The sequence below is a fragment of the Podarcis raffonei genome, chromosome 1 (genome assembly GCF_027172205.1).
Source record: "Podarcis raffonei isolate rPodRaf1 chromosome 1, rPodRaf1.pri, whole genome shotgun sequence".
Lineage (NCBI taxonomy): Eukaryota > Metazoa > Chordata > Lepidosauria > Squamata > Lacertidae > Podarcis > Podarcis raffonei.
The window spans coordinates 42,363,889-42,388,776 of NC_070602.1; the positions used below are offsets into that span (position 1 = coordinate 42,363,889).

Here is a 24,888-nt window from a genome sequence, read left to right on the forward strand (position 1 = left end):
AGATTAATTGGGTTAGTGTGTTTGTCAACTCATAATTTCATTTAAATAATAATAATAATAATAATAATAATAATAATAATAATAATAATAATTTATTATTTGTACCCCGCCCATCTGGCTGGGTTTCCCCAGCCACTCTGAGTGGCTTCCAACAAAGATGAAAGATACACTAAAATGTCACATATTAAAAACTTCCCTTTCAGAGAAGGCCCTCTGCCTGGTTCCCTGTAACTTGGCCTCTTGCAGTGAGGGAACCGCCAGAAGGCCCTCGGAGCTGGACCTCAGTGTCCGGGCAGAACGATGGGGGAGGATATACTCCTTCAGATATACTGGACCAAGGCCGTTTAGGGCTTTAAAGGTCAGCACCAACACTTTGAATTGTGCTCGGAAACGTACTGGGAGCCAATGTAGGTCTTTCAAGACCGGTGTTATATGGTCTCGGCAGCCGCTCCCAGTCACCAGTCTAGCTGCCGCATTCTGGATTAGTTGTAGTTTCCGGGTCACCTTCAAAGGTAGCCCCACGTAGAGCGCATTGCAGTAGTCCAAGCGGGAGATAACCAGAGCATGTACCACTCTGGCGAGACAGTCTGCGGGCAGATAGGGTCTCAGCCTACGTACCAGATGGAGCTGGTAAACAGCTGCCCTGGATACAGATTTGACCTGTGCCTCCATGGACAGCTGTGAGTCCAAAATGACTCCCAGGCTGCGCACCTGGTCCTTCAGGGGCACAGTTACCCCATTCAGGACCAGGGAATCCTCCACACCTGCCCACCTCCTGTCCCCCAAAAACAGTACTTCTGTCTTGTCAGGATTCAACCTCAATCTGTTAGCTGCCATCCATCCTCCAACCGCTTCCAGACACTCACACAGGACCTTCACCACCTTCACTGGTTCTGATTTAAAAGAGAGGTAGAGCTGGGTATCATCCGCATACTGATGAACACCCAGCCCAAACCTCCTGATGATCTCTCCCAGTGGCTGCATGTAAATGTTGAAAAGCATGGGGGAGAGGACAGAACCCTGAGGCACCCCACACGTGAGAGCCCAGGGGTCTGAACACTCATCCCCCACCTCCACTTTCTGAACATGGCCCAGGAGGAAGGAGCGGAACCACTGTATGACAGTGCCCCCAGCTCCCAGCCCCTCAAGACGGTCCAGAAGGATGTTATGGTCGATGGTATCAAACGCCGCTGAGAGATCCAGCAGAACTAGGAAACAGCTCTCACCTTTGTCCCTAGCCCGCCGGAGATCATCAACCAGTGCGACCAAGGCAGTTTCAGTCCCATGATGAGGCCTGAATCCCGACTGGAAGGGATCCAAATGGTCCGCTTCTTCCAGGCATGCCTGGAGTTGTTCAGCAACCACTCGCTCAATCACCTTGCCCAAGAATGGAAGATTTGAGACTGGGCGATAATTGGCCATCGTGGCCGCATCTAAAGATGGTTTTTTAAGAAGCGGTTTAATAACCGCCTCTTTCAGCGGGTCTGGGAAGGATCCCTCACGGAGGGAAGCATTCACCACCCCACGAAGCCCATCGCCCAGTCCTTCCCGGCTAGCCAGGAGACAGGTGGTTGGCTTCACTCGTCCAAGCAGCCTGTCCACATCCTCGGAGGTAACAGATTGGAATTGATCCCACACAACTTGACTAGACAGGACTCTAGCACTCTCCCGCCCTGGCCCTGCTCCCACGGTGGAGTCTACTTCTTCCCGAATCTGAGCGATTTTATCTGCAAAAAAACTTTGCAAAATCATTGCAGGAGATCATGTGGCCCGTACTGGGCCCCGATGTCGCAGGTGGTTCCGCTAAATTGTGAACCACCTGAAAAAGTCTCCTGCTGCTGTTTTCTGCAGATGCAATAGAGGCGGCGAAGAAAGTCTTCTTCGCCATCGCTATTGCCACTTGGTAGGCTCGACGTTGAGCTCTAACCTGTGTCCGGTCAGATTCGGAATGAGTTATCCGCCACCGGCGCTCTAGCCGTCTCAACGATTGTTTCATTGCCCTCAGATCCGTGGAAAACCACGGGGCTCTCCGGGCTCCATGCAATCGGAGACGGCGCTTCGGAGCCAAACAGTCAATAGCCCTGGTTAACTCCACATTCCAGCGGGCCACCAGGGAATCAGCTGAAAGGCCATCAACATGGGATAAAGCATCCCCTACCACTCTCTGGAAACCATTTGGATCCATTAAGTGGCGGGGGCGGACCATCCGAATCGGTCCCACCTCCCTGCAGAGGGGATGGGTCGCAGAGAAGTCCAGTTGCACCAGGAAGTGATCTGACCATGGCACTTCTTTCGTTTCGCTTTTACTTAGTGTCAGATCACCAACATCCATAGAGGTAAACACCAGGTCCAAGGCATGTCCGCGGCTATGGGTTGGGCCAGACTTATTCAGGGACAGCCCCATGGAGGCCATGTTTTCCACGAAGTCCCGAGCAGCCCCTTGTAAGGTTGTGTCGGCATGGATGTTAAAATCCCCTAGGACAACCAAGCTAGGTGTCTCCAGGAGAACATCCGCCACAACCTGCAGCAGCTCGGGCAGGAAATCCTTGGTGCAGCGGGGAGGTCGGTACACCAAAAGGAATCCTGTACTGCCCCTATTGCCCAACTTCCAGAACATGCACTCGGACAACTGGGTCTTCCCAATAGGACGCCTGGTGCAAACTAATGACTTCCTAAAAATCACTGCAACCCCCCTCCCCGCCCACATGACTTGGGTTGCTGTGCGTAAGAGAAACCTGGTGGACAAGCAGCGGCAAGGACAGGCCCATCTGCTTCATCCAACCAAGTCTCTGTTACACATGCCAGGTCAAGTCCTCCATCCATGATCAAGTCATGGATGGCAGTGGTCTTATGAATCATTGACCTGGCATTGGACAGCAACACTTTCAGGTCATGTGGGTATCCCTTGCTGATTCTAGTATCCATCCGGTCAGGACCAGACCCGGAGGCAGGGATAGTCCTCAAACAACAACTAAACCTGCCTCCTCTGTAATGACATGGTCTGGTCTTAGTGTAACTCCTCCTCCTACCCGTGATCACTGAGATCAGTTGTCCCAGTGCATCCCCCCCTTTGGAACATGCCCCAGCCATTTTGTGGGCTGGGACCCACTCCCCAGCAGCCCTGACCCCTCTCCTTAAGAACAAAATAACACCTTAAAAAAAACCAATACAAACAAAAAACAATAAAAATTAGAAAAACATAAAATCAAACAAATTCCCAGGCCCAATAAACATCCATCCCACCCCCACCCCCACCCCACATACAAAAAATTCAAAAGAAAATTTGTAAAACATTTTAAAAGCACTCTGCACCCCTCCAGCAGTAACAGCAACTGTCCTAGTGAGGCCTGTCAGGCCCTGTCCTGGGCCAGGTGGTAAGTGGCAGGAAGGAGCAGGGCCCCCAGACACTCACACAGGAGAGTCCTCCTGGGCAGCAGAGCACAGCAGTCCCTGTGAGGCTTCAGGCCCCGCCCCAGTCCAGATGGTGAGTGGCAGGAAGGAGCAGGGCCCTCAGACACTCACACAAGAGAGTCCTCCTGGGCAGCAGAGCGCAGCAGTCCCTGTGAGGCTTCAGGCCCCGCCCTGGGCCAGGTAGGTAGTAAGCGGCAAGAGCAGGGCCCTCAGACACTCACACAGGAGAGTCCTCCATAAGCATGCACTTGCTCCTCCCCCCACCCCTCCTGAAATTATGGTTATGTACACAACGCCAACTTAAAATCCAGCCAGGTCCTTCTGTTTCTCAATTCAGATCAAAGCTGGTTTGGGTAGATATGAATCAAGATGTCGTATTTCATAAGAAACAACAAGGTAGATAAGAGTATATGGATTGTAGCTTAAGATAATGTGTGCACCACTTCCTAAGGGAGCAGTATGAGCACACTGGACCCAGATCAAACGAGACTATGTGCACAGCCTATATTGCTAAATAATTTTGTATCCTCTGTGAAGATCAGTGGGTGTTTAAAGCAGCTTATAAAAGGTAATCTATGATCATTAGTGAGTTGTTGACCTGGGATTATTGCAGTACAAGGGGATAATTTTAAATAGCATCCTCTCATCAACATTAAAGAATTTGGAATTAGCAAGTGAGATCTGCAACAAAGTGTTGCAGAGTACTGTATCTTCAACTCCTTGCAAAATTGCTCTTGGCCAGGGTGACAGGACAGAATAATCCTCTCCTGCAAAATATTCCATCTCACCTTCTCAATTTCCCCCGACACTTTAATGTTATGTGGCTACTAAACACATTTATTCTTCAGTGGGCTGGTTTCTTTACTCTCTTAGAAGACTTTTTGTACTTCTGCAAATAATGGAGTTCCCTAAGCTGCTGCCCCCTTAGTGGTCCCATTTTGGCTATACATCCATCACTACCCAACCAGTTGACTTTTGCTGTTAGCAGTGCTGGGAACTTGTTTCAGCTGCAGAGCCTTTTTGAGGCAGGGCTTGAACACACACTCCATTCCTATTTTGATGGGGTGTTTTTTGTTGGGTTTTTTAAAAAACCACCTTATGAGAATAGTATATGAATGGCAGTGCCAGCCACCAACCTAGATGGCTTTAAAAGAGGATTAGACAAATTCATGGAGGAGAGGGCTATTGATGGCTGCTAGCCATGATGGCCATGCTCTGCCTCCACTGTCAGCAGCAGTAATGCTTCTGAACACCAGTTGCTGGAAATTACAGGAGGGGGGAGTGCTCTTGTGTCTGAGTCCTGCTTGGCGACCTGAGATTCATCAAAGCAATTACTTTCAAAAAGGCTCCAAGCTAGTGCACCCAGCACTCCTCATTTCAACCTACACACACATTGCTGGGGGAAGCAGGCATAGCTTCCAGCTGTCCAAGATAAGGCAGCTTGCTCATTGCCCCAGCTGACCCCACAAAAGCTTCCTAAAACCCAGAAACTCAGACCAACACACCCTGTGCGTCTCAGACAGCCCCCTTATAAGTTACTGAGAGTGTAAAGGCAGATCGCACTCCTGACTCTCTCCCAGATCTCAGAAGAGCACCTGCCTTCTGATTCTAACCTTTCAGTAGCATGAATTCTAAGCACCTAGGTACGTGAGGATTCTAAAACCCTGAGATTGGCAATTACACACAATTCACTGGTCAAATTAGGGAACTTTATTTAAAAAAAGAGGGGAAGCAGGCAAATCGAAACAGAATACCAAATACAGTGGTACTTTGGAAGTCCGTTCCAGAAGTCCGTTTGACTTCCAAAATGTTCAGAACAAATAACGGCTTCTGATTGGTTGCAGGAAGCTCCTGCAGCCAATCAGAAGTCGCGGAAGCCCCGTTGGACGTTTGGCTTCCAAAAATAGTTCTCAAACCGGAACAGTCACTTCCGGGTTTGCGACATTTGGGAGCCAAAACATTCGGGAACTAAGCTGTTTGAAAACCAAGGTACGACTGTAAATAAGAGCACTGAACTGATCCTAGCTTAGCCACTACAATATAGTAAGTCTAATTGTAAGTCTAATTGACTTACAAGTAAGCAGCAAGGAAGTTCCACTTCCCCAAAAGTCCAGTCTGGATTCTTGATGGAGGGATGGAACCATTTTGCAAAGGCAGCTCAGCTTTTCAAAGTCTCCTCTGCTGAAGAAGTGGCCCCTGGCTCTTCCTGACCAATGAGATCCAGAGCCATCTGGCCCCACTGGTCCCCTTTCCCAGAAAAGCATCTTGATTACCCCTTTGTGACTGATTGGCTTAGAGAAATAGTGGGGCAGATCAGAGCCTTTCTTCACACATCTATTGCATGTATCTGAGTTCTTATGTAGGACATTTTCTCTTGGACAGATATCTAAACAAACAAGAAGGTACGCTTAAAATCCCACACACAGCTGAGTCGACATCCTGATTATAGTTTGTTGCCAGCAGTTGACAAACATGGTATGCCCATAAGGTTCACGAGAGCCTGATGAAGGTTTGGCTTTTTGCAAGAAAGCTGTCCGGCCAGCTAAGCCAGTAATAGTTTTGTGTTTGGCAGCCTACATAACTTCTCAATACTTTCCAAAAACCTTTAGATGCAAAATTGCATTTTCCTGTTGCAGTGAAATGTTCTGTGATCCTCAGCAAACAGCAACATGGGTACATTTCCCAGATGATGTTGGACTACAAATCCCATCATCCCTGACCAGCGGTTATGCTTGCTGTGGCTAATGGGAATGACAGCTCTCAAAATGTTCTGGTTACCCTGGCTTTACTGCTGGAAACATCTGTGTAACTGCAGCAAACAATATTGCTTCATAAAGTGAAGACACACGTGATCTACATACAGAAAGGTAGCTGTGTTGGTCTGCCATAGTCAAAACAAAATTTTTTTTTCCTTCCAGTAGCACCTTAAAGACCAACTAAGTTAGTTCTTGGTATGAGCTTTCGTGTGCATGCAATTCTTCAGATACACAGAAACACACGAAAAGCTCATACCAAGAACTAACTTAGTTGGTCTTTAAGGTGCTACTGGAAGGGAAAAAAATTTTTGTTGTGATCTACATAGTGGTTCAAAGAGACAGGCGCTTGCAGCTGAACATGTGGTCTGCCAGGGATCAGGGATCAGCACAGCTGGGACAGGAGACCCACTGCTGATCCCCAGTGTTTCTGGGTCCTGCTTGCTCTCATGTTATTGCATGTTTGCCTGCCCTCCACATATGATAGGAGCAAAGAGGAACAGCAGCAGTTGTCTCCGCTTGCCTCCCTCTCTCCTTCAGTGCAGTGTTGTACTCAGAATCTGGAGGGAGGCCAAGCAGAGACGACAGTGGCAAGGAGAAGGGCCTAATAAAAGTGTAATGACCAAGAGGCCCAAAAAATCTGGAGCCAACACTTTTGACAGTAGATGTTTGTGATGCTGGGATTGTGTCAATGACTTGACATGCAGGATGGGGCTGACTAGGTCAGGAATTGTCTGTTACTGACTGATAGAGAAATTTCCCAGTCAGCTGAACCACAGCTGTGTATTTCAGATATTTGTGTCTTGATAATATTGAACCAAAGTGAGTAGTCACATTAAAAGCTGCTTTCCCACATGAAATGTGCCTCTAATTGTGTTAGCCAAAGGTCTGACAGCTGAACCGCATTTGTTGAACTGGATGCAATGCTGTTGGCCTATGGGAAACCTGCAAGCGGGACCTGAGAGCAGCAGCACTCTGTCTCCCTGCGGGTTCCAGCAACTGAGATTCAGAGGCACACGACCTCCAGCAGTGGTCCATCTGGCACAGTGCAGGCTCCACGGACTGGCAGCAGCTCTGCAGGGTTTGGGACTGAAATTTTTCCACTGGCCTGCTTGGCCTCCTTGCAGATTGAGCCTCAGACCTTCCACAAGTAAATCATGGGTCTTGCTGCTCAGAGAGAGCCCTTGTCAGAAACATGTTAGGCCACCCTAGGAAAAAGGGTCATACATAGTTCTGTGACAGAGCACCTGCTTGGCATGCAGAAGGCGCGGGGTTCAATCCGAGACGTTTCCAGGTAGGGCTGAGAGAGGCTCCTTGGAGAACCACTGCCGGTCAGTGCCGACAACACGGAGCTAGATGGGTCGGTGGCTTGACTCCTGTTCGCCTAGGAAACTGACCGGGAGAGGCGCGACCCACACAGAGCTGCCGCCGCCGCCGCTTCTTTGGATCCCGCCGATTCTCATTCCACGCATCTCTTTTCTCGCGTCGCGGCGGCAGACTTCGGAAATGACTGACGCGGATGATAGACGTCGTCTGAATAGGCGGGCGGCCCTCATGTGGCGCGGGGCTGCGCTCACAGCAAGAACGAACCGCCGTCTTAGAATGGCGAGCTGCAGGGATAGGGAAGGCAAGAAGCCCGCCTGAGCGGCACGAGAAGCGCGGCGCCTGGAGAAAGGGACGGGGGTGGGGTGGGGGAGGTCTCCGCCTTCTCCTCAGCGGAGCAGCGGGAGCTCATTTTCCGGGCTTTTGCTCCCGGCCGGCGGCTCCTGCGCCCGCAGCTGGGAAGTGAATGGCGCGGGCCTGGAAGCTGCCGGAGCGCGCAGCTGGCAACCAGCCGAGCCCCGTCGGAAGCCGCTCCCCTCCAGGCGAGCAGCGTGCCTCCTGCTGGGCGGCCGCCGCGGGGCGCCTTGGAGGAAGGCAGCCCTCCCGCGCGCTCGTTCCCGCCGCTCGCTGTAATCTACCTGACACAGCGGGAGCAGGAGGGGGAGAAGCCGGGAGAGCACCAGGGAGGCAACCAGGGGCGGGCCGGCGGGCGGGCTGCCGCACACTCGCCGGCTGGGGAAGTGGTGGGGGGCGCGGGCGGGGGGGGCGCAATTGCTCGCGCGCTCTGTGGAGGCGGCCCCCTCGAAGGAGGCGCGGTGGGCGCCGCTTCCGCAGCTGGGGGGCGGGCGCAGGAGCAGCGCCCCTTGCGCGCCAGCAGGCAGCAGCAGAGGGTCAGCCTGGGAGCGGCGCGCGCCACGACCTCGGCCAGGGCGAGGCTGGACTCCGAAGAGCCGCACGGGCGCGTGGCGGAGCACGCGGGGGAGGCGAGGGGAGGCCGCGTGCCGGAACGGCGCCCCTAGTGGTGAAGGGCGCTTAGTGGTCAGGAGGCGGCCTCGCTCCCGCTCCCACGTTCCTTGTGCAATAGTTCTCTGTACGCGCAGGCAAACCTACTAAGTTAGATGAAAGTAGTTACGCAAGGGGACCGTCGCGTGATGGCACCGGGTTTAAGGCGTTAGGCAACCTCGATCGCTGCCGTGTTTTAACGAGCTGGGTAAATGGAGTAACGAGCTGGTTAATCAAGAAGCAGATATAAATAATAATAAAAGAAATTGTAAGTACTTATAAAAACGGCACCATCTCAAGAAGGGCAATGCCCGCTTCTCTCTCTCCCCGAAGGGAGTGTCTCTAAGATTATGGCTACTGCAGCACATCATCTAAAGGCAAAAGAGGCATTTGCATAGCGCTTTTGTTCATTTGATTTTCTGCAGATTTAATGAATAGGCTGGTAAGTAACTGAAATTCATATGATTGGGAACTATTCACGTCTCTTTGGTCAGCTGTAAGTTATCAAGATTCGCAGTGCCACACAATGTTTTCTGTATGTTACAGTCCACCACACACAGCTTTTTTGGGCTTCCTGCACATTTTAAAATGACCTGGTTTGGTTTGCACTGATAGAGTTACTGGAAACATAAGACCCCTCTGCTCAATGGGCTTACTCTCTCAAGTTGGTGTGCACAGCATTATAGCCTAAAGAACATGGTTGGCATCCCTCTGCCTCGAGAGACAATGGAGTGCACTTCTGGGGGCAAAGACAAACCTCTGTGTTAGCAGCAAAGGGAGTTCCCCAGGGTGCAAGCCTGAGCAGTGTGTATGGAGGTCCTGGGCTGCCCAGATGACAATGCCACACTCTCAGCCTTGCTGATGTGGTCCAAAGGAAAGCAGAGCAATTTGTTTGGCACTTGCTTGGCTTCACTTTAGATTTGTGTAGAATCCCAATGATATCCCACTTTGCAGGAGAGGTTTGGGATCAGAGTTTTCCTTCTGGATGGGCTGCCTTCCCAGGTTGACAAGCCGCATCTGCCCCTCACTTCCCTCTACACTGCAGCATGTGCAGAAACCGCCTTCTTGACCGTTGGACCCACTATTTGTCTCATCTGCTCAATCTGCTGGAGCCTGTCTTTGCATGCAGGGGAAGTCCCTAACTCACTTCAGTCCCTAACTTTAGACCCATCAGCTTCCCTCACCTGGTTTAGCCAGCCAGTCGAGGTCCTTTCCAGGGTGTGGCTGCTGTCACATGCTGACAGCTTCTAGGAGCCACAGGTGAGAGCTGAGCACAGGATGGGAACCAAAGGTGGACAAACTACCCCAGGAGGAGCACAGTGTGTACCCCAGCAGAGGTACTACACCTCCCCTAACACACCATACACCCCCTAAAGAACATAACCTATTCTGTTTAGTAATAGAGAGAGACAGAGAGATAAAGGGACCCCTGACAGTTAAGTCCAGTTGTGAACGACTCTGGGGTTGCAGCGCTCATCTCGCTTTACAGGCCAAGGGAGCCGGAGTTTGTCTGCTCCGCAGACAGTTTTTCCGGATCATGTGGCCAGCATGACTAAGCTGCTTCTGGCACAACAGAACACCGACACCAGAGCAGCGCATAGAAACACCGTTTAACTTCCTGCCGGAGCAGTACCTATTAATTTATTTGCATTTTTGGGCATGCTTTTGAACTGCTAGGTTGGCAGGAGCTGGGACCGAGTAATGGGAGCTCACTCCGTCGTGGGGATTCAAACCGCCGACCTTTTGATCAGCAAGCCCAAGGTTTAGACCACAGCGCCACTCTTTTGCATCAGTGCTGTCTCTTGACATATTTGTGCATTAAGCCCAGTTTCTGTTTAAAAATAAAATAAAATGGTGTTATAACATGGCATGCCTTTAAAAAGAATGTTGTGTGTCTAAATTAGCCACACACCCTGTAATATAAAGTATACATACACCACACACCATTTCAAAATGGAATAGAGATTTTGAGTGGGTTTGCACTGTAAGGGCATCTCTACCTTCTCATGTGCGTGATAGCATTTGGCCCAGACATTGGTAAGTGCTGATATGACCCTTCCCTCCCATTGTTGAGGCCCAGAACATGCCCTGTCCCATTTCCCACAAATCCCATTGCACAACATAAATGAAGCTCTAAACCACAAGGCCCTTCCTGGGTGGTTACGGTCATCTAGCCTGGAGCCTCCACAAAACTGCCTGAGGCCTGCAACAATTCCCTAGAAACTCTCTTGCCTGTCATGTCTCATTGCTCATTCAGCAGAGCTTCTGCTCTGAGGCTGCACCTCCCAAGAGTTGTGGCAGTGCAGCTAATGGGAGCCTCTGTGCCACTGGGCACCTACCTGCTTCCCCACTGGCATTGCCTCTAACGTGGAACTGTGTGACAGAAGCCCAGCTGGTAGTATGGAAAGGCCGTTTCCTCCTTGGCCCATCCTATCCACTTGACTTGTTGCCTCTTACAGGGCAGCTAATAGAATGAAATCCCAATTTGAGTGTCTCTGGGCTATTTCACTGACTTATTTTCTCCTGTGGCAAAAGCGCCTCGCAGGCTGCCGCTGTCCATTTCTGCTGCTTAATCTTTAATGAAGATGTTCCGCGTCTTCTGTCTGTCGGCTCCTCCTCTGTCTCTGTTTCCCTGATGCAAAAATATTCTAATGAATGAGCTGGCGAGCCCTTTTTTCCTGGCAACAAAGAAAGTGTCGTGTCATCTGTGTTCGAGGCTCCAGAGCGGCTAAATGTTTTCCTCTTAAGGCCACTTCCCTTCTGCAGTCATGTGCTCACCCTTCCAGCTACAACGATCTCAGAGAATTGTGGCGAGTTCACGGGTGAGGCCTCTTTAAAGTTGTATCGGCGCATTGGTTTTCCTATTGGCTGCCTGCTTTGTGAATAGCTTATTGTATGGTTTTCAAATGCAGCCCCCAGGAGGAAGTTTGGATGTGGCGGAGGTGGGAAGTATTGGGGTGCAGAAGCAAGAGAAGAAAGGGAAGGAGGGGGGACAAGAATGTGTGGAAGCAGAAAGGCTAGCAGTGGGACACCAGAGGTGTGGGCCCCTTGCTTACTGAGCTCCTTTACTAGAAGAAGAAGAAGAAGAAGAAGAAGAAGAAGAAGAAGAAGAAGAAGAAGAGGAGGAGGAGGAGGAGGAGTTGGAGTGGTAGTAGTAGTAGTAGTTTGGATTTGATATCCTGCTTTATCACTCCCCTTCAGGAGTCTCAAAGCGGCTAACATTCTCCTTTCCCTTCCTCCCCCACAACAAACACTCTGTGAGGTGGGTGGGGCTGAGAGACTACAGATCCCTGCTCTTTTTCTATACCACAAAATTGTAGAATTGCAGAATTATAGAGTTGGAAGGGACCCAAAGGATCATCTAGTCCAACTACCTACAATGCATGAATCACAACCAAATCATCCATGATCAAAGGTTCGGAAACCTCACTCAAAGGCAGAGGGAGCCGTGTCAGTCTCCATCCGCAGGGCTCCCTCTGCTTTCACCAGCTGGAGGAGGCGGGCAAGCTGCCTCATTCTCCCAGGAGGAGGAGGCAGCCCGCTCGCCCCCCACTTGCCCAAAGATGGAGTGAGCCCCCAACCCGCCTCTGGCTTGCATGAGCCGGAGGCAGGGTTGGGGCTCTTTTGAACTTCTCCGTTTAGGGGCGGGCAGTCCCTGAACAGAGAAGCTTAAATGAGCTGCCTGCTTGCATGGGCAACCAAGGGAGGAACAAGCTACATTGGCCCTGGCCAATGTAGCTTGTTCTGCCCTCAGTGGTATTAGGGTCCAAGCAGGATGGCGGTTTCACCCGGCAGTATATTGTGGGTGAAACTGCCACTGCTCCTGAGTCCCTCTCTCTCCAGCTCATGGCTGCTGCTTGTTTCTCCCTCGTGTGCTAGGGGCAAAGGGATTCAGGAGCGGCGGCGGTTTCACCCACAATATACCGCTGAGTGAAGCAGCCATCGTGGTCTGGCTCTCATACCTGTATTGATACATCGTCCAGGCCTAGTTGAAGCCTAATGGGAATGCTTTGAAGTTCCTCAAAACTTTGGACAATGTGGTAGGTAAGCACCACCTCAGATATTTAGAATATCTAAAAGTGAAATGAAGAGAGCAGATTTTGTCCACTGTTGGTGAAACTGTCCTGAGGTAAAAAGTACTGTATGAAATTGCATCCAATATTTTGAAGTTCCAGCAACTCCCAGTTTACGCGGGGGTTATGTTCCAAGGCACTACACGTGTATATTTGAGACACCATTGAAAAAGCCTGCAAACACCCACTCACCCCACCCCTTTTTGTGGCATTTTTGTGATGTTTTCGGGTTACTTCAGGGTTCAGCACGATGCAGGCCTGTTCAGTTATGCATATACTGTACCAGACGTACCTAAAGTGATCACTGCCAATATTTGAAACAGTTAGACACATATGTATACTAATTTATCTTAAGGACATGATTCCTGAGGACAGAGAGAAATTATTATACCATGTGATTTTAGAAGCAAGAATTTTGCATGAAAAATATTGGGAAAAGAAAGAATTCCCACATCTGAGGGAATGGTTTATAAGACTTTGGGATCTGGCAGCTTTGACTGCTTTCCCCTCTCAGGCTGCATTCTGGCCCCAGGCCTGAGGTTCCCCACCCCCTGGGCTAGATGAACAGTCTGACTCAGTATAATAAAGCAGCTTCATATTATTTGTGGAACAGCCACAGGGTGAACATTCTAACAGTGACGGGAGAGAAGCATCTGCAAAGGCAGAGTGGCTGCACAGAAAAAAGGGCCCTAAGTCCAGCAGCTCCCTGGCCTCCATCTCCTGCAATAGCTCCATAAGGAGCTCCATAAGGCAGCTCCTGCAGCCAATCGGAAGTTGCAGAAGCCCCGTAGGACGTTCGGTTTCCAAAGAATGTTTGCAAACTGGAACACAAACCAGGTATGCGGCGTTCAGGAGCCAAAATATCCAAGTACCAAGGCGTTTGGGATCCAAGGAACGACTGTATTGCATCTCCAACATCAGGAAAAATGGACATGTTAAACTGGTGCAGAAGGTCTCAATGGCACAGGGCTTATGACTGATTTCCCCGCCCCCAATAACTCACCCCACAAAAAGGGAGCATCCCTTTAAGCCAGTGGTAGCCAACCTGATGCCCTCCAGATCTTTTGGACTACAGCTCTTTTGAGGCTTGGCCAATGAGAGCTTTCATCCCAATGCAAACAACTGCCATGGGCCAGGAGTCAGCTTCACCTGCTGAACAGCAGCCTGAAGTGCAGGGAGGTGGGATGACTTCACCTGCAGCTGATCAACCTTCAAGGGCAGAGGGAGAAGGCACTGAAGAGAACCAGCTGGCTCTGGCCTTCTGAAACACAGCTCTCAGCAACAGTCAGATGCTGGAAACAACACCTGTAGTTCCTGACGCTACCTTGCTGCTTCCTGCTCTCCATCTGGACCCTTGGGTCTGTGATCATCTGGATTCCCTGACCTCTGGACTGTCTGTATGTGGATTCTGTTCTCATGCAAGTGTTCCTCAAAGAAAGCCGCTGCCTGCTTGGCAACGGGACTCAGATGGGGCTATGACAACAAAAGCCATGGGGGAGCCAAATCCAGAACAGGGACTTGGCTGGGGCAATGGGCTAAGTCACCTCTACCCTTTGCCATGGTTCTGCTAGAGATCCATCAACACTCCTCACAGCAGCTATTAGATATTTCTTTTTGCTGGGGTGGGGAATGCAGAAAAAGTAATAATGCAATAATTAATTGCATGGTTGTCATGTCTGATTTGACCCTAAATGGCTCAAACTTCTAAGTACTGTAGATCCTTTTTGGAAATACTGCCCTTGGCTTATTTCCTTTCCCAAGGCTGTGAGCACTCTGCTCTCTTTCCCCTTTTATTGTGACTCCACTAGACTCCCCCCCGCCCCGCATCTCCTGCTACTGTTTTGTTTCTTTCTATATACAAACAGAGCTCTGTGGTTTTCAGCATGAGGTAAATGTTTGCCTAGGCTCAAGATCTGTGCTGAGATGGGTTGGAACGATCATTTTGGCTAGGCCCACCCCTTTTAGCCTCTGTGGTTTTCGGGACAGGGTGTTTGTGTGGCACTGGTGGTATGATGAACTATATTTCTGCCCCACTACATTACTTGTTCTTGTTGCTTCAGAGAGGACGCAAAGTAGCTGCTTTTGCAAGTATAAACATCCGCTTTTGACCATTTATAAGCTGTAAGAGGGAAAGAGAAGAACACATGGTTCCAAGAATGTGGAGTGTGAGGAGAAGCCGCTTTCAATATGAAGCAAGGGTATGCAAAAGCCTGCAAGGAAAATGAAGCAGATTAAGTTCACTGTTCCTGGAATTTAAGGATAGGGCAGGGAGAAAGTAGAACAGAAGATTAGGCTTAATCATAGCTGTCAACTTTTTCCTTTTTTTGCGAGGAATCCTATTTGGAATAAGGGAATTTCCCTTTAAAAAGGGGGAAAGTTGACAGCTATGGGCTTAATGCTCTCCAAATTTAATAATAAAAGGTGGAAGGAGAATGTTGGTACAGAGTTGTTTACCATCCCTGGGACCATTTTCAATCTTTTTTTTAATTTAATTTTATTTTTTTAAAGCATTCACAAAATAGCAGGGGCTTTTGCAAGGGGCAGCACTTTCACTCAGCACTCTCCAGTAAATGCTCCCTGAAAATTCATTCCGCACAATAGTCACAATTGTAATAGACTTGCTAGCTTATGGGGAGGGGAGATACACCATGTTTTCTCACTGACAAAATACTGCAGCTCGAAAGTGGAGGAAACAGAACTGTTCCATAACAGAAGAGAACCTAGAATTGGTGTCAGTGACTGTAGGCCCTTGGGCTAAATGCAATCTCTCCAGGTTTTCTGCAGTTCACAGTTACCAACCTAAAGGCAAAAAGTATGAAGGATGTGTCATTTGTGGCAAAAGCCACTTTAAGATTTAGGGTAGAGGTGTGGAACCTGTGGCTCTCCAGATATCATTGAACTAGAACTCCTATCATCCCTGACTATTGGTCATGCTTGTGGCAGTTGATGGGAGTTCTAGTCCAACAACATAATGAGAAGCCATGGGTTCCCCAGTCCTGATTTATGGAATGAGGCACTGGCCTGCCACCCTTGACACTGGTGCAGAGATGGGCAGTGACTGAGCATTGCCATTGATTTCACTGCAGGGACAATGATGCCATCTCTTTGGTCCATGTTCTGCATGTGAAATAAATAAGCTAAGCAGGGGAAAAGGTAGGTGACAATGACATGCATGATTAAAGGTAACCTCACACTTTTATTTTGGAAACCTATCCAAAACTCTCTTATGGCTAACCAAAACTGTTAGCAAGGTCTTGAAATCATGATAACTGCTCAGATGGGTAAATATGAGAGGGAAAAGTGGCTCGGTATTGAAGTCATAATGTCTACATTGGGCAAAAGTTCATTTTTGCAGCATAGCCTTAAAAGGGATGTGGTATCATGAGGAATGCCAGCACTTCAGAATTTGCTACTAGTAAGGAAGCGGTATTAAATTAGAGCATGCTTAGGAAGACATGCAAGTTGAAATATGAAAATGTTACTTCCTCTGAGCCATAAAGCACAGTCGGCTCTCTCTCGAAATATATGAATGCATCATCACAACATTGCAGAAGCTCTCACAGAGCACTTTCCCCAGCAGTCTTGCAGGTAAGGAGGTTAACCTACCACAAGGAGGACAGATGGATCACACATTCCTTTCCCTGAAGTATGTTCACCCTGCCAATAGTAGATTAGGTATGCTACAAAATGAGTGTGAAGGCGCCAGTCCACTAATGACTATAGTTAATTGGGGTTAATTCATTCACCTTCATTAATCAATTACCATTATACGCTAGACAATTAAATGACTAAAATAACACTCTGATAATTGGCGACCTTGGGATGAAGGGTGGGTTAATAATAATAATAATAATAATAATAATAATAATAATAATTAATAATAATAATAAAAATAGAAGATTGGGACTGGCTCTCAAATTGAAGTTAATAGTTAAGGTTTAAAATACATATACACAAACACACATTTGCTCTGGTCTTTCAGTTTCAATCCCTTCCCTGTGTTTGCCTGTTAAGATGTCGGGTCAGAGAAGTTCTGCTGAAATCTAGGAAATGTCAGGTCAGGGATGTCAATCCATCCTTTGAACAGGATCGAGCATCTTATCAGTGTTTAACAAATCAATTAATTACAGTTTGTTCTGTACTCAGGAGACTTGAAAGTTCTCTGCAATTTGTATTATTTTCCACCAGGCATAAATCTACCAGCTGGATGCTGAGATTCCTGCATATTAAAGACTCGGGCTACAGTGATGAGGGCATGTTGCTCTGCAAAATGTAAATTGCTGACTTTGAAAATCCTTGCCTAACTGTAGAGACAGGAGGGTTGACTAAATGCAAAGATAATTGCTTTCTGTTAAAATAAGAGAATAGCATAACTCTTCCAGTTCCTCTCTCAACACCCACCTATTTTTCCACAGTAACAATGTTTGAAATGCACTATTGTTGCAAGCATTGTTTCCATGTGTGAACGGGATACTGAAATTAAAAGTAGTAATTTTCAAGCCAAATATTTTTATCTGATATAACTGCTCCCCATAACAAGTATATCCCAGCATAGTTAACGATCAATAATTAGTTCTTGAAAAAGTGTGCAGATTCCCTTGAATCAACACAGTACTTGCCAGTACTGTGCCTGTGAGGCAGACTGAAGCAGCTGCCTTTGGTAGCAGAATCCCATGGGGTGGTGCCCCATGGATGCCCAACCTGTCCCTACCACAGCTGGCAGAGTCACGCAGTGGCGGCTTCCCATGAGATCTCAGTGAGATCTTGTGAGAGTTCCATGATATCTCACTGGAAGCCGTCACAGTCACATGACCCTGGTAAGCGAAACTTCAGTGGGGAGGTAGCGGAGGGCAACCAGGGGTGGGACATTCCCATTTCTCCTCAGGTGGCGAAATAGGGTGGGTCACCCCTGCTACTTGCAGACTGTGCCTTCTAGTGGCAGAAGAACCTCAGAGATTTGAAGTGATCAGACAATGCCTTGTTGTCTCACCTACTCAGTTTTCTGCTTCTTCCTCTTTGCCTTCCCAAGTTAGAGCCATGCCAGCCTCGCAGCTAGAGCACTGAAGCTTGGCTTTCATCACATCCTTGTCCCATCTCTGTGCACTTGATTTTCTAGCCCCCTGCTCCATACAAACACCCTGATAGATCTCTTTAGGGTTGCAAACAGCTAACCAGAGAATAGCAGACCTAGTTTACTCCTACGCCTTTGTAGATATTGGCCTGACAAACCTAGACAGCATCTTAAAAAGCAGAGACATCACCTTGCCAACAAAGGCCCGTATAGTAAAAGCTATGGTTTTCCCAGTAGTGATGTATGGAAGTGAGAGCTGGACCATAAAGAAGGCTGATCGCCGAAGAATTGATGCTTTTGAATTATGGTGTTGGAGTCCCATGGACTGCAAGAAGATCAAACCTCTCCATTCTTAAGGAAATCAGCCCTGAGTGCTCACTGGAAGGACAGATGCTGAAGCTGAGGCTCCAATACTTTGGCCACCTCATGAGAAGAGAAGACTGTGGTGATCTTTGTTTTCGTGTGTGAGTGGGGTGGGTGGGTGTTTTGGATCAGGTCAGCCATATTGATTTGTATGGTGTTGGTGGATTATTGTCATTGTCTTGTTGAGCTGTGTATGTGATAAAGGGGAGCCATACCGGGGTAAATGCATCTTCTTCTGTTTGTCCCCGGGTCAGTTTCAGTTTATTGGTTGATTTTTCTAGTAGGGCTGTTTCCCATACTATTGGGTACCATTGGTCCATGCTTACTCCTGACAGGTCTCTCCAGTGTCTGGTTATGGTGTTTCTGGCTGCTAAACAACCACACTCTAGGCCAACCTCAACCTCTCTCACCACCAAAGGAACACAAGTGAACAGCAGAGAACTTGCACAAGTAACGCTGACACCAAACCCTACATACATTAAGCAAAATAGAAACATCGCCACCCGACCCCCCCCCATCTCCCCCCCTTGTCTTCCTAATGTCTCAACAAATGAAACTGATTTGTAAAACTGTTACATGGAAAAAATACAAGAGACATTACACATACTTCTGTAAATCAAGAAAATATTTAACAAATAATAATAATAATAATGAGAAGAGAAGACTCCCTGGAAAAGACCCTGATGTTGGGAAAGATGGAGGGCACAAGGAGAAGGGGACGACAGAGGACGAGATGGTTGGACAGTGTTCTCGAAGCTACCAGCATGAGTCTGACCAAACTGCGGGAGGCAGTGGAAGACAGGAGTGTCTGGTGTGCTCTGGTCCATGGGGTCATGGAAGAGTCAGACACGACTAAACGACTAAACTACAAAAAGCTTCTCACAGTAGACAAATAAGCATTATAACTGCTGATATCAGCCGATCAACCTGCTGTTGAAGGCACAGGAGCAGAAGCTGGTAAAAAAAGAGAAGCAGCTGGCAATCCTAGCCAGTGCTGGTGCCAGGCTATTTTGCACTCTAGGCAAGGCCCCAGGTTTGCAAAGGCTGCTGTAGCACAAAGCTCTGAGTTTGAAATGTAGATATTCTATGCTGGATGTTTACAAATCTGGATCTTCTCCTCCTGTCAAGCACTCTACTTGCGGCTTGGCTGGCAATAACAGCACACAAAGTAGTAACAGGGGACATAGGTGAGAGAAAGGGAAGAAGAGATCCCCCCCCCCGCTCCAGCTGCCAAATTATGATGAAAGAAAATATTACCAGCTACCCCTCCCCCCGTTTCTCAGTCCTGCTAACCAAAAGCAAGCAGAAGAAAACGTGAGGTTCTAAGTCAGCACTCAGCATTAAAATTCAAATGTTTTACACAAAGTTAATATTTTGTCTTTTTCACCCCCTAGCAGCGCTTTTTGCGTAATTCATTACATACTATTAACACTACTCCTTGTTTTAAAGTGTAGTTTGCTACAAGCCACAGGCCCTGGGTGATAAAGAACACAGTGCAGATTTGTAAACAGCCCCAAACGTGATCATCTCCAGGACAGCTTTCCCCAAGCTGGTGCCCTCCAGGTGTGCTGAACTGTAGCTCCCACATTGGCTGGGGCTGATGGAAACTGTAGTTTTTATGGAAGCCGCCCAGAGTGGCTGGGGAGGCCCAGCCAGATGGGCGGGGTATAAATAATAAATTATTATTATTATTATTATTATTATTATAGTCCAAAACATCTGGAGAGCACCAGGTTAGAGAAGACTGTCTAAGAGCAGAACGATGACAACATCATCATCATAAGAACTGCTCTCGTGAATCAGATCTATCTAATCCAGCCCTCTCCCTCCAACAACAGCCAGAGAGATGCCCTTGGGTGTGATTCACACAGGAGGCAATAAATTTGTTTTTATCACAGTGGGAAGCAAGCAGCAATAATTACAATTCTATTATTTGCCTCCCACTTTTGTTATGTAAAGCCAGAGAGACACCGACATATTACACAATGGGATTAATTTTCTGTATGACTATCAGATACAGGGCTTGTGGTGTAGTGGTTAAAGACATGGGAAACATGGGTTTGAATCCCACCTCAGCCATGCATTCCACAGGTTCATACTGGACTGGTAATCACCACTCATTTTTACCTACGTCATAAGAGTGTTGCGAGAATAAATGGAGGTTGCTCCATGTATAGCTGCTCTTGAGTTGCTTGGAGGAAGACTGGGCTACTAACATAATGATAATGATGCTGCTGACATCACACAGAGCCCTCTCTACCAGTTAAATTTCTATGGTCTGTCTTTGCCTATCAGAATTCAGCTCTGTGGTCTTAGCCCCTTCTCATGCTAACTAGGAAGAATACGCATTGCTAGGTTGGGCTGCAAAATCTCCCACACTACCTTGTTGGAGAGTTGATTGGGGCATGCTGCTTATTAGGAGTAAAGCAACGGTAAAGCTTGCAGTAAGTTATCGGAATCCGTGGGGATCGACTAGACAGAAAAGGAACCTATTCATCCCTTACTGATTCCTTCTCTTTTAGTAACGTTACCTGTTCGTAAAGTAGATCACCAACTCTCAGGCTTTACTTCCTTCTTGCTTCTTTTCCGAGTTAGTTGGAGTATGAGCTAACATGTGTCAGTGTTACCTTCACATCTATTTGCAATGACTTTGTTTGCCTTGAGTAATAAATCTTTTAAGTTTTATCTATCCTTTCAACCAGAATCTTTCTGCACATTGCTGCAATATATCCATCAAACTCCAACACTACAAATGGCTACCAGTGACAGAAGTTTTGGGTTTCTCCATTGTCTTCTACGTGATGCCATCGCTTACACCATTCTAACGAGAGGAAGCCACAATGGGAGCTAAAAGGGAAAAGGGAAATCAGGCTGCAAAGAAAATGAACTGTCAGCATAGCACTTTTGTACGTCTACAATCAGAACATCTTTCTCCTTTATTATTAACTTCTCATACTCTTAAGATTAAACCCTAGCATTAAATTAAGTCCAGGACTCTAACCCCTGATGAACGTGTTAAGGGCCTTGATCTGCAATCCTTTATATTCAGATAAAAGTCTTGCTTGTTTCGTTTTTAAAATTATATTTTATTGATTTTCCATACATTCATGCCAGATTACAACTTCTATTAAATTTTCCATTTTTGACTTCCTTCGGCCTCTCTACCAATCACCCAAATTCTAACTTCTTTAATTACACATTTCCAAATTTTGCTATTGCCTTTATACCTACCCCCCACTTCTATTTTACCTTTTTACAATATTTCTTGTGTTGTTACAGAGCTTCTTTAAATGCCACTAGCGTTATTCCATTATCACTTATACATTCCCAGTACTCAACTAATTTCCCCAGTCCTCGATGAACTTTTGATCTTGTAGATATCTGATCTTCCCAGTCAATTTATCAAGTTCTGCATAGTCCATCAGGTTCATTCTCCACTCCTCCAACGTTGGTATTTGTTCTTGTTTCCATTTCTGGGCCAGTAGTATTCTGGCTGCTGTTACTGCATATTGGAAAAGTTTATGATCCTTTCTATTTATTTCATTACCGACAATTCCTAAGAGAAAGGCCTCTGGTTTCTTAACAAATGTATATTTCAACATTTTTTTCAGTTCATTATATATCAACTCCCAGAAGCTTTTCACTTTCTTACATTCCCACCACATATGATAAAATGTACCATCTTTTTCTTTACATTTCCAACACTTCTTACATGTTTTGTACATTTTTGCAAGTTTTACTGGTGTAATATACCATCTATATATCATTTTCATAACATTTTCCTTTAATGCAGTACATGCAGTAAATTTAATACTTTCATTCCATAGTTTTATCCAGTCATTAAATTGTATATTATAACCAATATCTCTGGCCCATTTTATCATGACTGATTTAACTTCTTCATCCTTTGTATGCAATTCCAACAATATCTTATACATTTTGGATAGGATTTTATATTCATTATTTATTATTTCTATTTGAAATTTAGAATCTTTCTCTGCATATCCATATTCTTTAAGATCTTTTTTAAACATTTCATTTATTTGAAAATAATGCAACCAGTCATATACCGACTCTTTCACTTCTTCATAAGGTTTCATTTTCCATTTCCCCCCTTCTTTAACAATCAAATTTCCATATGTAATCCAATTCTTTCTCATATTAATTTTTTTAACACTCATAACCTCTAAAGGAGACAACCAGTGTGGAGTTTTTACTTCAAGTAGGTTTTTATACCTATCCCATATTTCTAGCAGCGATCTTCGGAAAATGTAGTTCTCAAAGCCTTTATGGATTTTCTTCTTTTCAGCCCATAGATGCGCGTGCCATCCAAATCTGTTATCAAATCCTTCTAAGTCTAACAACTCTGTATTTTCTAATTTTATCCATTCCTTTAACCAACAGAGACATGAGGCTTCATAGTACAATTTCAAGTCTGGCAAGGCGAAGCCTCCTCTTTCTTTCACATCAGTTAGTAACTTAAACTGAATTCTTGGCTTCTTACCCTGCCAGATATACCTTGAAATCGCTCTTTGCCATTCTTTGAAAACCCCAGTCCCCTTGATTATTGGAATCATTTGATATAAAAATAATAACTTTGGCAGCACGCTCATCTTTATCGTTGAGATCCTTCCCCAAAATGACAATTTCATTCGTCCCCACACTTCCAGATCTTTCTTTATCCCATTCCACACTGGTATGTAATTATTCTGATATAAGTCTATATTCTTGGGGGTTATCCAAATACCCAAATATTTCACTTTTTTCACCACCTCTATACCTACATGTTGTTGTATAGTTTCTATCTTGTCTGGATCCATATTCTTAGCAATTATTTTGGTCTTTTCCTTGTTCAGTATAAATCCTGCCACTTGGCCAAATCTCTCCACCTCCATAAGTATGTTTTTCATACTTTCCGAAGGCTCTTCCACCTTCCAGTCTTGCTTGTTTCAATGGGTTTTACTGCCAGATAAGTGGACATAGGATTTTAGCCTAAATGAATGAATAAAGGGCTGTAGCTCAGTAGCAGAGCACAGGCTTTGCAGGCAGAAATTCAGTCCTTAGCATCTCCAGGTAGGACAGGGGTGAGACCTTTCCCTGGGGCCCTGGAGAATCACAGCCAGTCAGTATATAATACTGGGCTAGAAGATGGAACTGTTGTCTGACAAAAGGTGCTTCCAGATGGGGTTTAAATACTACAAATAAATTGTTGAGACATCAAATAGGTTGTTGACAACAGGTTTATTTTAAAAGACTTTTTGCTGGATTAAATGAGAAGAAAATGTGAGCTAGCATTTTCAGAACGCCATGTAGATGCAGTGAAAAACTTCCATGATGAGCATTGTTCCCACAATAAACACCTGCCTGGAAACACCCTGACACACACTGTGAGGCACTCTCCCTATGTTCATAGCTCAGTTTTGACTAGCTTGTGGTTTAGTACATAGAGGCAAGATGCAACACAATTAAGCAAATGCTCTTTGGATACAGTACATTGGCACAAATAACAGCCATTCTATCATTGCTGAGCTTTATTCCCTTCCCTGTTGCATCAGATGTTCTTTCTGAATATTTACTTCCTCCTGGGTAACCCAGCTTCTCTTTGTGGCAGCACCTGTAGTGAAGTCATAATTCTCTTTTTGCAACATCACAGTCTGTTGCCATGGGAATGCATGTAATGTAATGTTATAAATTCAGCAGTAGAGCTTCATTCTTGGGAGCGGGTAGGAGCAGAAACTCTGGAGCAGGAAGACCCCTTATTTAAAAATAACAGGCTTTGATAGATAGCCAGAGAAGTCACACAGGCAATGACTGAGCTCCTCTCTAATTAGGATCTACGTAAGAATTGTTCTGAATGTGGAGATGCCTTTTATAGTAAGTGCTGATTATGCAGGAGGGCGGGAATGCCTGTTGGGGAGGTTATAGACTCGCACTTCAGACTGGAGTCTATTACAATTTTTTAATGGCATGCTTTCCATTTCCAGCTTTTGTTTCCAGTTCTCTAATTGCACATTAATATTAATCACTGCTCTCTGAACATTCAAGGGGAAATAAGGAAATTCACTAACTAAGGTAAATCCACTCCAAAATGCCCAGTCACTTCATTGTTATTAATCATGTATACAGCACAAGAATTCTACAGAGTGCTTTAGAATCCTTATCTCATTCATTCTAACTCTGATATGACAGGAGTGCTCCACTGTGCATTTCTCATGAGAGATTAAAAAGAACGAAGAAATTCTCGGAGGCTGACAAGGAAACTCTCTGCCCAGTCATTCACAAGCGAAGGCACTGCAGAAAAAGAAAGCACACATCCAGGATCCAGGAGCAAAGGCAGATTTTTGGCTATATGGAAGCATCTTTCCTGATCACAATTTAGTCCTGTTTTAAAAGGGGTCTGAGGACAAAGTCATTTTATGTATTTTACAGTGGAATCCACTGTATGTCAACTGAGAAGTAAATTGCACTCAGCTGAATTATTCTTACTCATTGTGTATAGGATGGTCAGCCAGATATGGCTATTTCAGTTCTGGTGTTTTACTGTAATAGGAAATCAAAACAGTAAAGACAGCATTTCTTTCTGATTTGTTTGTTTTATGTTGCCTCACACTTTAATACCTCAAAAAAGCACCCACAATGAAGTTTGGGTGATATGCAAAATTCAATTAAAATTACTCAATCAAACAATTAACTGGTTAAAAGGAAGGTGATTAATCAACTTAGGGAAAAGATAATAAAATGTACATTCAGACATAGGAGAACATAAACACAAAATAGAATACCAAGTTGTGCTTGGTTCAAAAACTTTTATGTTTTTGAAAGTGGTGTCACCGAAAACCAGACATGTGGTTGAGATCCCTGTAGCCATGAGAATGCTTAAATACCATGGAGT

At 46.2% G+C, this 24,888-nt stretch overlaps 1 long non-coding RNA gene across 1 annotated transcript; it reads left to right on the forward strand.

Annotated features, from left to right (window-relative positions):
* The first annotated feature begins 23,680 nt into the window (after positions 1-23,680).
* On the forward strand, positions 23,681-24,373 carry LOC128410923 (uncharacterized). Its single transcript, XR_008329635.1, has 3 exons — positions 23,681-23,870; positions 23,981-24,068; positions 24,186-24,373. It is a non-coding gene; the product is annotated as an uncharacterized LOC128410923 (long non-coding RNA).
* Positions 24,374-24,888: the final 515 nt, after the last annotated feature.